The sequence below is a fragment of the Monomorium pharaonis genome, chromosome 1 (genome assembly GCF_013373865.1).
Source record: "Monomorium pharaonis isolate MP-MQ-018 chromosome 1, ASM1337386v2, whole genome shotgun sequence".
NCBI classification, from domain to species: domain Eukaryota; kingdom Metazoa; phylum Arthropoda; class Insecta; order Hymenoptera; family Formicidae; genus Monomorium; species Monomorium pharaonis.
In genome coordinates this window covers 25,203,393-25,217,264 of record NC_050467.1, presented here as the reverse complement: position 1 = coordinate 25,217,264, position 13,872 = coordinate 25,203,393, and the positions used below count along the sequence as shown (strand labels likewise).

Genomic DNA, 13,872 nt, shown 5'->3' with positions numbered 1-13,872 from the left:
GACCTTTTAGAACACAATCTTTTAAAGTTTAAAGGGTATTCGAGATAATCTTAATGTTAACTTTAAGTCAATATGTTGAATCCAAAAGCTCTTTAAAAATAAATACATTTTATAAAAATGTATGTTTTAAAAAAAGCTAATTAAAATTTAATAATATTAAAATAAAGAGATTAACTAATAATAGAAGAAGGAATATATCAAACACATTAAGTTAGAAATCACTTTTTAAATATTTTACTATTAAGAGAAATAACATTGTTAATTTTTTGTAAGATATAGGAATAAATAGCTGTACGTTTATTTCTAAACTAGTAGTTAAACTTCTTATCTTCAGCGAATTTATTTGTATAGACAACTCTAAAAAAAAGTCAAGTCTTAAGACGGCGAATTATCGCTAATTTCAGAAATTCCCACCGTTGCATTTCTCCCTCTTAGCTAGGGATTCTTTGAATAAGAAAGAAAGGCAAAGGAGCAAAAGGACACGATAGACGTTTAAGCTAGCACGTCCGTGCGTTTGACATGGGATCAGTTACCATTGGTCCACCTGGTGGTCTGTACTTCTGCGGGGACGCTAATCTAAGCCGACAGGTCACCGATATAACAGATTCGGATTAACTGGCGTTTTGTATAGTTAACCTACTGATCTCGGGCTCAATAGTATATCTTCCAATTCTGGAAATCCCTTATTTTTCTCTTTTCTGCTTCGACGATCACGTTAAACTGATTCTCTCTCCCTTTCCCCTCTCTCTCTTTCTCTTTTATATACTAATGTAAAGATGTTTTTCCTAAATAAAAGCGGCTTTGTCTCTTCGACCGCAATTACACGTGACAAATTAAATAATTAATCATTTATTCAATTAAAAATAAAAATATTGCTATAAAATTTTCCATTCGTCTTCCTTTAAAATTATATCCATTTTTTTTCAGAGATAAACACATTAGTTAAAGTTACAAAATATAATAATAAAACACAATTAAAATAATTAAATTTAAATTTAATTACAAAATCTATAAATATCTCACTTATCATAAATTAATCTTGTATGCAACAAAGTTGTTATTATTATTTTTATAAAAGTTTTTTTTTGATGCAATGATAGCGAATACGTATTTTTCGAGAACGTGCCTAAAGGTAGGAAGCAACATTTCAAATTCAGTAGTGGTCACCACCGAGGTATGTAAACAAGAGCTGTTCAACGTGATCGCCATGGACGATTGATCTATCGATCGGCTGCAAGGCAATATCGTTTTCGCGGAACCGATAAAACGTAACCAATGACTCGATCGCATGATTAGGAACCCCGTGGAATATCTCTTTATGCACGCTTCTGCGGTTTATGACCATCCTGCACAGGTATTCTCGTACGCTGACCCTAACAGAACTCAGAGATCAACCTGCGAATCGCTTTGATTCGTGCAAGAACACTCGTTCAAATCATTCGAGCCTCCTCAAATGCTTTCAGATATCTACTTAACACAATAAAACTCTGTTCGTCAGAAAATTTGTTTCTCTTATGTAAATTTATCAAGAAAAGGATTTTCAACTATTTTACTTATATTTCTGCAGAAGAATTGTAAAATTTTTACAATAATGCGTATTATTTTAATCCCTCTAAAGCTATGCCTACAATCGGCTAAAAAAAAACTTTAATAGAAAAAAAACTTTAGTGTGAAATATATATTAGATACAATATTTTTAAAAAAATCTAAAGTCTAGAGAAATCTGTTGTCATTTTGATGCATATTATAACAATAGCAACAATGTTTCTTCTTGGATTTTATAGATCTTTCCTTTGGAATGCATCCCCGCAGGAATAACCGAATTAGGATCTTCCGCTAGCTTAGAGTTTCTCGAAATCGTTTTTCTACTCACATTCTATTTCTTCATAATAGTAGTGATTATCCTGCTTGGTCACTTTCGAAATTTCGCTCGCCTTAGACACTCTCCAGAGACTTTTAAGCTCACGGTCACTGTTGTGATTCGTGCACGTGCCTTAAAAGTCAATGTAGCGTGCGGGAGAAATGGCCGGATTAAAATATTTTATCCTTACATCATCAATCTTTCGCAGTCAATTGGAAGTTATTATTACCACTGGTAAATTCGGTTATAACGGTATTGTTAAATTGTTTAGCAGTCTCCGTTAAAAAAAAATTATCTCCAATGATTATTTACTTGCGAATCGCTATATTAATTTAATAACGATGTAAGAAGAGCGACGGTATCATTTATATTAACAACTAAATCTAGATACCATAATTTACAACAGTGTACACAAACGCAGTTCGATGATTGCGTCAGAAAATTAATGACGGCGAGCGGCAGTTCCGCAGGAACTTTAGAATGATCGATGACGCTGTAACAATTCACACGAGGTTTCTATAAACCCTTCTCTCTCTCTCTCTCTCTCTCTCTCTCTCTCTCTCTCACCCTCCTCCCTTTCTCTCCGGGGATCATAAACCTCACAATCAGATTCCATTCGTCCGCGTTGCCCACGATAGTTATCCGTCAGAAGTCGAAACGACGGCGTATCACGATAGCCCCGTTTAAAGGCGGACATTAGCTGAGAAAAACCGACGGAAGGAGACTGCCGAAAGGAGACCCGGTTGTAAAAGGTCGATAGACTACCCACCGCCGTTATACATCGCAACTCGTTACAAGAGCGCGCGCGTTATACAAACGTGTTACGTGTGTAAATAGTGGCCGACTCGGTTGATCTAAACCGAGACATTATACGAAGGGGGTTTCTCATTTTCTCCGGTTATACCCGGAGCACCGGGAGATGCTTATCGAAAACTGAGGGCTTTGTGTTAAAGAGCCTAATTCCCAAATGAGTTATTACCTATAAAACGCGCGCGGCCCTTGAGTGGACGGTAATATTGCCGCAGTAATAAACGGGCATTTATGGTGAACCGAGAGCCCGCCCCCTCTCCCTTACTTGGTATTTCCCTCCGCTTACCCCTGGTCTCGTCTCCCTTTTCGGACCTCTTTCCACAGAAGCGGGTTATACAACAGCGATGTAAATAAAGCTCGCCCAGGGTGGGAAGAGTTCGCTCCCCTTTCTTCCGCGGACGACGTCGTTAAAACGTTTACGTCAAGACATTTGCATCGCCACGACGTCGCGCTTAAATAATTAACGTCCTACAATGTGGAGCACAAAAAAAGTCGCAATGTAGTTTAAGGAAAGTTATGAACTACCCGTTATGTAATTAGCGAGCACATTCCTTTCAAAGTGCGAAGCACTCATTACGCGACTTACGTCCATATTTGGAGTAAATATCCGTGTGAACTTATCTCACATAATTATCTATATGTTCTAACAATTTTCAAACAAGCTATTAAACAATAGAACATTTTCGGAGACGTCCGCCAATAATATGTATTTTCTGATTATTTCAGTATATTAACAAAAAAATATATAAAATGCATACTCTTCATGTATATTTTTTAAAATAAATACGTAATATAAATTGTTGACATTTCGATGCAATCTTTTTTTTTATTTTTTCAACCTATGATTTAGTCTTACATAAGCCCGTGCAAAACTGGTCGTAATAAACATGACACCATTTTAGAAACTGTGCGCTTCCTAATGAGCCTCTTTAGGTCTCTTATTAAATTATAAATTATGACAATCTTATTTCCCATTTAATAAACCGGACGTTTTACCACGGCCGTTAATTTCTTACCGACACCTAGGGGTCCCGCGAGATATTTCATGGGCCCCGAAAAAACTGGTTCGTGCTATTCACTCCCGTCGAAGGAGCGAGGGTACGGGAGCTTCGAATTCGTTTTAGATTCATGTTTCCTACACATCAATACCGAGAATTTCATTCCTTCCCACATTCCTCATCTCCAAAGCTCAAGTTTATTATTTTTATTATTATTATTATTATTATTGGCCTTACAACGTTATAAAAACGAAGTAACTTGATTCCGCGAGGATTTATGGTTGACAAACAAGCAAAAGATAATTCCGTTAAAAAATAGCCTCGCTCGAAAGTAACACGCACTTGTCATTGAGTCATTCTACTTATCATCTTCGCCATAATAAAACTCCGTTGTGCTACTGTTGCGCACAGATGAAACGACATATCGAAAAAGATTTCGACCTTACGCTTTAAAAAGCGTAATTTGCGACGTCGCAGCGCCTTACCGATTAAGCAGCGAACGAGAAGTGGCGGCGAGGATTTCGATCGCCGATACTTTATGCCCGCTGTGCGTTAAATTTCAGATTGTAACGCGATCCGTGTTCGTCGAAACGGAGCGTCTTTAGCGCGGCTAAACGAACGTAAAAAGCGAATCTTATTGGTCCACGCGCGAACGGATCCATGGAAACGATACGGATCTATGCCTCGCGCGACTTAATCCGATCCCTTCCCACGTGGCGTCCCGTGGTGTGCACGGCGCTTTATTAACCGTCAATTGTTTGTTCAACATTCCCCAAAAACCCCCGTAAATGTTCGCCGACCTGATTTACAGCCCGCACGCTGGGGCCCCATCCCCGGCCTCCCTTTGCCCGTCGACGTCCTCGATGAGGATCGTTTAAAAATCCTCTTGGGGCCCAAAGAAACGTTCGTGTCTCCAACCTGCGGAGGCGTCCTTTTCTCCAGGAAATCATCTTAATGCAGCCCCACGGCGAATTCCGCTCGGCACTTCTATTTTATTCTCAATCGTCTACCTGAACCGGCACGGAGGTTAGCACAATCGATCTCTTCAATCTTTGACCTTTGCAATGCAAATTAATCCCGACAAATAGGCTTTGAATTAAATACATCAGTTCTGATTTCAACATTATCATTGCTGTCTGACGTAATGATCGATCATTGTCGCTCGAAGTCGCTTTGTAAAGTGTAATTTCTCGTGTTCTTGGGTATCATTATAATTTCGAGAAGTATATTTTCTCGGTTGTAATTGACGAAATTTGAGATGTTTACAGAAATATGCTGAGTCACGAAACGCCGGACTTAATCACGAACGTAGGGATGAAAGGTGAGAGTCTCGCTTCGGGTCGATCGCCAAGACTCGACGAGTAACGAAACGATTTAGATAAGATCCCATCGATGACCCCTTCGCCTCTCGTCGGGGTCGATCCTCGGCCCGGATCGAGGGGAGAGACGAGCCGCGTATAACTATAATAAGCCACCGCGCGAGCCCATTAGTTGGATTATTAAATTTCTCGGTCGCGCCGGAGGGGGAGAGAGGACCCGAGTGCGAGCCAGCAGGTTTCGCGTTTAGGCAGCCATTAGCCTCGAGATTTACGCCGAGCCGTAACTCATCGTACTCATTTGTTCGTCCTGCTCTTTCCTTCTCTCGCGCTCCAGCCGTGACCACGGTCGAGAAAGAGAGAGAGAGAGAGAAGAGTGGCCCCTCCCTCCTCCTCTCGCACAACCCGGGGTCCACCCTCGGAGCTTCGACAGACTCCATTCACCGTGGCTATGCGATTGGTTGATCCTTCATTCGGCGCGTATCCCTCTGTCACGTTTCCGTTCCCTCGCACCGCGGCGTGTAAACAGTCTGTTTTAACGTCTCCCCGAACTTCCCCGAAGAGCACGGTGGCCTGGACGAGCGTGATGTCGACGCTTTATTAATTCAACTCGCCGCACACGCTTTGTTTCTCGCGGTGGTAGCCGCGGAAATGCACCTCCACCTTCAATTATACGAAGGCTGGAAGAAGGTATCATCGCAATGTTTGACTACAAGAATAGGTAATTAGAAACAAAACGGTATGATTAAATTGTTAGCATTGTTAACATTCTAACAATATATTAATAAAATCACATGTTCTATGATTCTACACAAAACTTAATGTTATTTCAGCTTATAAAAATTATGGTATGTTATATAATAAACATTTATAAAATATTTTCTTAGTCAATCATTTTCAATTATTTTATTTTATTTTATTTTTAAACACATCAGTTAATAATAAAGAAAATATAATACCGCCCAATTTTCCTTTACCATTTAAAAAGACTTTAGTTCAAAATAATTCATTCAAGATTAGAAATTAGTTCAAAATAATACAATCTTTTAGAGAGACAAAACAAATCAAGCATTATATTTATCCCACACTTCAAATAATCGAAAAAATTATCTCCCAAGCTTAACTGATCAATTATTGAGACATTTACCTTACATATATGTTCACTTGAAATATTCTTATTTCAAAGAAACGCGCGCGTGAGAGTTGTAATTCTCTGTTTCGCAAGATTGTGTGGATAAAAAGTAAGGATTAACCTCGCGTGATTAATCTACTAACTGGCAAGCAAGAAACTCGAACCAACAGAACGTCGCTCTTAAATCATGCAATTACGCCTTCACAAAGTAAACCATGTGAGCGCCATACGATGCACATGACGCGCTCAACTAAGCGTCTCTTATTCGTGGGGGTGGTTCCTCGAGGGAAGGATTTAAACGCGAATCACAAAGGGAAGGAGAGGAGAGAGAAACCCATAAAAAAGTTCATTGCTCAAAATTCAACAAGATTGTCCATAAAAATTAATCTTGTTAATACCACCAGATGGATTTCATAAATCTCGAATAATAAGTTTTTACGCATTACTTATGGTACATAATGGCGGATTAATTGTGAGCCAGTAAGTTCTCGCCTCGCGGGCAGTTGTGAACACAAGGCCCCGACCGCATGTATGTATATGTATACACTACAGACTTTGTCTCTCTTTCTGTAGACACCATAAAATATATAAATACCAATATCTGCTCGACGGGGGCACCGTTGCAGCACACGTGTGAATATATAAATGCATAAATATTGCGTTCTGAACGTTACCTTCGTGAACCTGTGGAAGTTGGCTGGACGTATGTCTTATGGTAATATTCCGTGGTGTTAGCAGGATCTTACAATACTATTTGTCCGCATTAAATCGCTTATCCACGATGTCCTTCGGCACGCCTTCGATCCCGCTGGTGCTCAAATTCGTTACACGTGCGAATTTGTAATCTGCAAGATTTTTAATTTAGCGTGAGATTTTTTCATGTCTATACTCGTATAAAGCATGCAAAAGAATTTTTTATGACATTTGATCATATGTTTAGAATATGTGTTTAAAATTTATGTTTTACAATAAGATATCTATATAGTTAATTATTTAGTGCCTCTTTCAATAACTATGTTTAAATAATCTTAATTATGCAAAAAATTTTTCACGGAATTATTTTAACAAATAAATTAATTTCAATTGAAATATAAATGTAAACAAATGCATTGCAGAAAATTGTGTCAATAAATAACCAAAGCCTGATTAGAACTATTATATATACTTATTGACTTTAATATTTTAATGAATAAGATACAGGGATTATATTTGTTTAATGATATTTAGAGAAAGCAAATAAAGAACATCTCAATAATGATGACTGTGGACATTCAATTGAATTCACATTATCGTTAATTTGAAGTCGCGTAGTAACTGCACGCATCATTAATGAATATAATCGCGCTGTTAACGAGCTCATCGATTGCGATTAAGCAACGATGACTATTGAATAAATCGGCAGAATTACAACCATGCACTGCAGTTAGAGTTCGAAATTATACATTAATCTTCTTTACACAACTATTAATCTCACATACGTAAAAAAAATGCTACTTACATTTTTTGGGAATATATATATAACTTTCTTTTATTCAATTTTTTGATTCTTTATTAAAATATTAAGCTTATGATATTATAAGTTCTCTCTTTGTTTTAGATTTTTTTTGACATGTTTATTATTGGCTGAATTATTCAAACGTTAAGATAAATGAAAATTATACTATATATTTATATATAAATATATTTTATATATTATATTAGAAACTATTCAAGCTTATGGTGCAATTTACAGAGTAAGTTTATTATGTTGAAACATTCAACAAGAAATATTAATAAAAATCTTATTAATTGGAAATTTTCTGCAAATATAAACTTCATAATTTATTAAGCCATACCTAACCGCTTTGATTACCCTTAAAGATAACATAATGATGTTACTTTCACATAATAGGGAGAGATCTAGTGAGAGCCACTGGTAAGAATTTTGGTTTGGTATTAATCTAAAGGGTCGAGCCGGCACACCGGATTGGCCGGTGTGTTCAGCAGACAATTACTCCGCGGACCCCCCGCGGTAGCGATGGATGTCTCTCTCGGCTATGGGGCCCACCGAACGCCAGGATAGAACCGTGCCGGTCCCTCGTTCTTCCCTGCTGTCCCCCGTCTCTCGCCCCGATCCGTTTGTCTCACTTCTTGTCTCACTACCCCGACGCCATCGGTCCTCCACGTGAGCTGTTTGTTTAGGTGATGTATCGCGGCGATACTTATCACCTCGTATGAGGGAATTCACGCAGCGGGAACGGCGATATGAGATATTGCGCTCTAAGAGGAATCTAATGACGCCTCGCGCGGAAAGTAAAAGGGGTTCCAGCCACGCGCTTCAGACTCCTGCCATGTTAAAGATGCGTCTCGAGATGTATCGAATACGTTTTCGGAATCCTTAAGCCTCGTGTCCACGATACTACAAGTCGAATCCGAGATCTCGAATGGAGACAGAATTGATTAATCGTATTTGAACAATTCAACCAACTGACTAATGGCCGAACAGTGGACACAAGGCTTTTAAAAGAAAATCACACGACGGGAAAGAATGCCAATGTAATGCGGGATTTTTCTTTTTTTCTCTCTCTCTCTTTTTCGTAATTTTTACTTCAATTAATTTTTGTCTTTATTTCCAACTGACAACAAGCAACATACGTCCAACAGATCTCACATATCTAATCGTATTGTTTAATACAAATATAATTATACGCGAGAAATTTCTTCAAAAAGTCATTGACTGGTCCACGTACGAAACTTTTCGAAACGTGAGAAGGAAATCGACGCGCAACATCCTCGCAACGTTTAACACAATATGCAGCAACACGCACGACGCCGTGGCCGTGTAAAATAAGGGTTCAAGTCACACGGGGTTTTGCTCGGAGTATTTTAATGGCGTTATAATGTATGTATGCCTTACCACCGGCCAATCCGGACCGCGCCTCGGTTATATGCGCGTACGAGCCGTGTGCTCGCGGTTATGGGGCCCGGACGCCTCGGACGGGTTCGACTCAGCATGGGGCCCTTTCGATATATTCAATCACGAAATTATCACTTCTGTACGCGGGCCCCGGCAAAGTCCAGTGCTGTACGGCGAATTCCGCCGTGCCATCTCGCGTATATACTTTATTGATTTCGAATAATCGCTGGAGTAATCGTCCGAAATGGAAACGGACGACGGCGAATTTCTCGAGATGCGAAGTAGATACGCGTACTCTTGTCCGACACATAAAATGTTCAATCCGATTCGACGTTAACGGTTTAATCAAAGTAACACGTCGTTATATAAACTTTACACAAATAAACGTCAAAGCTCGGACAAGCTGAAAACAGAGAAATCAACGACTTGACGCTTAGACACGTTCTAATATATCAGATTACAAGCATTCCGTGTAAAGAAATCGTCGAATTAAAATTCTGTTAAAGCAGAGTTCACTGAAAATTAAGTGAGAGATAGGATTTCTCTCTTGCGTCAAAGTTTAATTCACAAACACCTCTATATTTTACGTCACTTACACATTACACCGTTAATGATTCGGTTGATCCCGAGCTCATTGGCTCGGCGGCCCTCAGTATCTGCGACTAAAATCTCCACGCTCGACTCTCTTATGTCAGTTACAAGTTAAACAATCCGTAACAAGGTTAACCATCCATCACGAGCTTTGTTTCGCCGAACAAAAGTCGGACGTTCAGAGAAGCGTGTCTAACGTTATTAATAAAAAATCGCGCCCAAGAATGTGTTAATTAAGATGTCTTTGCGATTTGTGTCGAAAGGTAAAGGTCGTTTCGCAAGTCGAGGAAAAGAAACGAGCCGTTGACCAGACAAAAGACAGGAGAGACTGCCCTATACGTTCCGGGCGCCGTAGGAGGGCAGCAGGTGGGAAAAAGGCTTACACCTTTCTCTTCCTCGGCTGTTATTAGCATAAGTATGTGGATATGTATACACTCGCACATATGCGGAGTATGCGCGACGCTGGGCCCCGCGCCTCACAGGAATTTATGGCTGCGGTCGAACGGGCCCGGTTTATTAATACGTTACGCTTGCATTAGTATACTTAAGCATGACGAATGGTCGCGCCACGGGGATTTCGGAGAGGAAGAGAGAGAGAGAGAGAGAGAGAGAGAGAGAGAGAGAGAGAGAGAGAGAGAGAGAGAGAGAGAGAGAGAGAGAGAGAAAAGAGGTAACGATGAAAATACGCTCCTGGAGCTCCTTAACGGAGTCATCCTGGAAACTGTTGGGACGATTCGCCTCCGGACGGATTATTACGCCTTCCCGATACAACACCGGTTGAATTTGAATATCGAGTCGTATCAGCTGATGCGATCTGTGATTTGCGAATTTTCAACAGGCGCATGTACGTCCTCATCGTCGGAAATTTAATTGATACGTATTCAAATGCTCGGCAGTTGGACGCGACAACACGGCGAATCCCGATGTTATGCTAAGTCGCGCGTGCAAATTCATTGCCTACAAATTTAAACCGTATAATATCGATGCGCAATTCTCTCTTCGAACAGAAAGAAGAAGGAAAAGAAGAAAAGGAGAGGCAGAAGAAGAAGGGTAATCATATCGTAGTGAAATATTATTTGAGTCTTATATACCTTTACATTTTACTGAAATGTCTTTTAACTTTTGACTTTAATTTTTACTTTCGAAAGTATCGCTCCCGCACAGATGTATTTTTAATTAATTCGAAATAGCCTCGTTATTCTGATTCGTGATACGATAGACATTTTCCTCACGAGAAATTTTACTCTCGCGTGAGCCGCGGGCTTTATTAGCGCCGGGTATAACGTCCGCTTCTTTTTATACTCCCCTTTCGTCTTAATCTGCCTGACATTAGCGGCGCGCGGGCGCACAGATAATACGCTTTGCGGGACGTTTAATGGACCTAATCCACGTGACCTCACGTGTGCGGATCGTCTGTTATCAGCGACCGTCATCGGTCGCAATTGCATGCTTCCCATGCCTCCGCCGACGTCGCCAACAATTGTTTCAGCCCGGATACTGAACAGTGCGTGCGCGTTTGTTTCGGGCAACAAAAAAAAAAAACCGACCGGAAATTTCAATGCAAAACGCGCTGCGCTTTGTGCGCAAATTTTAACGCTCAATTACTGCGTTGAGGTTGGCGTTCACGGTTCATAAAGATAGATAGATACGTAGATGCGGAATTTAATTTTAATTTTACGCGCAATGGTATACATTATCCGACAAAGTCAGATAAAGAAACGCAGAATTGATTCTATCCTATATTGAATTCAATATAGAATTATTATTTTACGGCGCTTTGTCCCGAACGCCATACTCGTCCCTCGTGTAAATCATGGAGAACAGGAAGGCGAGCACGTAAACGTAACGCAGCTAATGCCCTTATAATGACACGAATTGTTCGTGTCCTCCGATTCGCCGCGGTTTTCCGCAAAACGATTTCTCGCTCAACTTTTTCCGTTCGCCCGCCCGACTCCTTGATTCATGATGTAACTCATCGAATAACGCAATTTAATAACTTGTACTACCGCTGCGAAATTACGGCCGGCATTAATAACGGAATGATTGCGAAATGATAACGCCCCATATGGTTGCAGCGCAAAAAACCAGCGTCCGGCCAGGAGACGTGTCGCTGAATTATTATTCACGATTCGACTGTCCGGCAATTATCTTAATTCGCTGGCTCGCGTTGTCCCAAATTTGACCAGCGATAAATGAATATTATTATGAGGTAGATGAAGTTCGCATGAAATATTTCCTTCCTCCTTGCACCGACAATGTATTTTAAGTCTTCAATTATAAAAAGTATCACGAATTGTTTACAGCTCATTTGTTCAGACGAACAAATTTTCGAAAGAGGATAATTTCGAAGTAATTAAGGATCGTATACATGGATCCCACAAAACACGTGCAATCTTCGCAAAATACTTACGATTTAACGCGTCCCATATTAATAAGCTTCGAGTTTAACCAGCGCCTTTTCACTTTGTCGACGTTCACGCTACAAGATTTATGGACGCACAAATTTGAGCAGAAGCCTCGTATCCGGACGCATTTTGCGGCAGCGATTTTGCGAGAGAGTATCACAAAGGGGAATTCGCAACGGACACGTCGACAAAAGGTCCGCGTTCGGGGCGACGGTCACGGTGATCAATATCGACGGTAATAAAAGATCGCTAAATCAAATCGTTGCTCGGACCAACTCGGGCCGGATATGTTCGTACGCGTTTCGACAACGATGATGACGACGACGACGATGACGATGATGACGACGACAACGGCGATGACGAAGACGAAGAGGAAGATGACGACGGTTACTTTGTTACTCTGGCGTGAAAGCGCAGTAAATTTCGTCCCATAAAACCGGCGGTTTTAGTGGCTACAAATTTGACCGCGCCGGAGCCTTCCAGGCTTAATCCTTTCCACACAGCTCTCCTCCTTGAAAAGGATACACCCCGTTACCGTCGCTACTTTAATGAGCCACGAACTTTTGAAATATATACGCACCTCCGCCTGTAGTCGAGCATTCATAACACAGTTCGTGTGCGACTCGTGTGCGTGACTCCCGGCTTCCTGTTTTCTTCCGCACGCGCAAACCGGGAGAGACTCGCGGAGAGAGATGCGATTCTACGATAAGGGTTTGATCCATTTGCATTGATAGACGGAATATTCCACACATGCTGCATTGGTTGCGTCGATGATGCGCGAAATTATCTACAGGCGTTTAAGCGCCTGTAGCACCGGATACAAAATAATATGCGGATATTATTCAGCGTTATATTATTTTTTTTATTATGCAAATGCATTAAAATTGCATTTATGTTATATAGATATAAAAACAGATACAAATCGCCTTCTTACAAAAAAAATGTACAAAAATGAAGATAATAAAATTATGAAAATTAGTTGTGCTCGAAAAAAAATTATTTTTTCATAAACCTTATCACCGTGAAACTGGAAATAATGTTTTAACGAAATTACGTTGTGCTGAGAAGCACGAAATAATCAATTTAACCGAATTATTTAAGAAAAGAGAATCGATTTTAAATTGATTAAAAAATATCTTCATAGCAAATACATGCAGATGTGAAAGAATATCTCACAAAGAATAGATCAATAAGAGTTGATTGGTATCTAACGGTATTTAATTATCAAAAATCTCGATTACATGATATTTTCATTCTTGAAGCAAATGGATGTTATAACTCTCTCAGTATAAACCCGGAGATAGGATTCCAGGATTCAGAAAAATCGAGTGTTCACACGCACGTTTGGCGGGAGCGGATTAATTTAGCGCGATATGATGGGTATTTAATCAGAAATTATTAAGCCGTGGCTGATCGTAATCAGGAATACGTTGCATCGAGCGAGTCAGACACGTTGTTTGACATTACGCGTGAGTCAAAAAGACCATAGAGAAATCCAACTTTCCCACTTAGCGCCGATGTGAGATTCGCGATAACGATTTCAGCGCGATTGCACTTTGAGGACGAGCCGCGGTATTAAAGGCGAATTAAACGATCAGAGGCTAGAGAGGCAGCAACTTCCACGCCGCGGCTCCTTCATACGTAGAAGTCGCGAAGTCTACGATTATGTGATTCTTTAATTTAATACGTTTGGCAATTAAGCACACGTGCGTGTGTGCTTGGTGAGAGTCGGTGAAAGCCAACTTCGCACGGATTTAATTTAAAAAATTGCTTTTTCCCGTACTTGATATTCTTACGTGTTATTATGTGTTTTTACACGACAAATTTATATAGCCGGATTAATGAATACAACCAATTTTCTGT

General features: G+C 40.1%; 1 protein-coding gene across 7 annotated transcripts in view; it reads right to left on the bottom strand.

Moving 5' to 3' along the window:
• Positions 1–13,872, bottom strand: part of LOC105831760 (exosome complex component CSL4) — a 197,024-nt gene that overhangs the window by 122,868 nt on the left and 60,284 nt on the right. For all 7 annotated transcript variants that reach the window (XM_036283682.1, XM_036283670.1, XM_036283674.1 and 4 more), the window contains one exon: positions 6,792–6,962. The gene's annotated coding sequence lies outside the window, so the exon portion shown is untranslated. The remainder of the gene's footprint in view (positions 1–6,791; positions 6,963–13,872) is intronic.